The 1,729-nt window shown below is 38.2% G+C and overlaps 1 long non-coding RNA gene across 1 annotated transcript; it reads right to left on the bottom strand.

The window, feature by feature from the left end:
- Positions 1-438: 438 nt before the first annotated feature.
- Positions 439-1,139, bottom strand: LOC138925988 (uncharacterized). The gene is made up of 3 exons (XR_011442264.1): positions 1,110-1,139; positions 976-1,039; positions 439-845 (listed from the first exon to the last, which is right to left on the bottom strand). It is a non-coding gene; the product is annotated as an uncharacterized lncRNA (long non-coding RNA).
- Between the last annotated feature and the right edge of the window lie 590 nt (positions 1,140-1,729).

Here is a 1,729-nt window from a genome sequence, read left to right as displayed (position 1 = left end):
TACATTTTGAAAGGATTGGATCGATATCTGGCAATTTTTTAGAGATCTTGAACAAGAAGGTTGATTGAGTGAGTCACACAGGGTAAGTGTTTATATTCCAAACGACATGCTTTTAACATGGTCGAGTCATTGTCGGTTACAACACAAACAACCTTATTTCCAACTCCCCAATCATCAATCACAGCCTTTAATGTTTGGAAAATATTGCTTGCGTTGTGATTACTTGCATCGAGGAACTGTCTTGTTGCTAGAGCTGCAGATTCAAGCTTGAAGCTATTTTGAGACAAAGTGGCATGTAATCGTAATGTAGCCTTCATTTGCTCTAGAAGTCCAAAGGTCCGTCGCAATGGCCAGAAAATCAATGTCTATCAGAATGGAATGGAGCTTGTTTCTTAGAAAATCATATTGGGTTGGCAGAACTACATCGCGCAGGTGTGATCTACTAGGTAACTTATACCGCGGGTCCATTTCATTCATGAGCTCTTTAAAACCTTCGTCCTCAACGCATGAAAAAGGTTGAACATCGACTGCTATCATGTTCATAACCTTATTATCCAGGATACGTTTTCAAGCGAAATCACTATTGTAAAATGCATGAGATTTTGCAAGAAAAGTTTCCATTGCTGTTGATTTTTGGCCAGTTCCGACTTTTAGGCGATCACCATGAAGGTGCTTGAAATGGTCCATAAGATAAGATTTGCCCGCTGTCTTTATAGCCTTATCACAGTAGTTTCAAATTCCATGAGTTCTCTCAACTGTTTTTTTGAAATGATCCCTAGCTATAGATACATCAAGCTTCCTCCTCTTTGGCTCCTCATCCGATCGTGGCTGCTCGTTTGTTGTTCCTATAAAAATATGCCATATTAATTCAAAAGTACAACCACAGTTTAATGCAAAGGTAAAAATGAATGCAAGTATGTATGTATGCATGTGGACGTGCATAAAATCGTTAAAACTTGGCTTTTTAATACATACTTTTTAAAAATCTGTCCATGTCTAATCGCCTCCGCACTCACGCCAACACCACCAACAAGTATCACTAAATTTAAAATATTCTGTTAGTAATTTATAATGAAATAATGGAATAATATCATTTTATTACAACTTACAAGTTATTCGTCAATCTTCCTCGAAGTGCTTTAGAGATGGAAAAACATCGATGTTACCGATGTTTCGAAAACATCGATGACATCGATATTGGCATCGATGTTTCTCCATCTCTAATTTTTGTTGATAAAGAGTATTTTATCAACTATTGTATCAAGCCACTTGTGTGGCTTGAGGTGCGACACGAGCACACATTTTCAGTACTATAGCTACACGTTTTGATATATGTTTATTTATCTTACCTATCAGATATCTGTCCGTTTCGCACTCCTGACCACCAACACCACCAGTTATAATTGGTCAACCGCATACAAAACAGATAAATTTAATAAAAATTTGTACTAACCATTTTTACTTACCTCTTATTCGGCTTCCTCGTACTTAGTGGTGGTTGAGCACGATATATCGATACACCAAAATACTAATGCAAAATATAGAAACATCAATATATCGATATTATTATCGATGTTTTTACAGATATATCCGCTGGCGGTGCCATAGCTGATGATCTGCACCGGCGGTGTTTGTAGCGGCATCGTCGCTCGCAGCTTTTTGAATTCCACTGGTCGAGACCATCGAACCGGCAGAAACGACTCCACCGCCAGGGAGACAAAATGCTCCT

The sequence above is a fragment of the Drosophila bipectinata genome, chromosome 2R (assembly GCF_030179905.1).
Source record: "Drosophila bipectinata strain 14024-0381.07 chromosome 2R, DbipHiC1v2, whole genome shotgun sequence".
In the NCBI taxonomy this organism is placed as follows: Eukaryota; Metazoa; Arthropoda; class Insecta; order Diptera; family Drosophilidae; genus Drosophila; species Drosophila bipectinata.
This window is presented reverse-complemented; position numbering and strand designations above follow the sequence as displayed.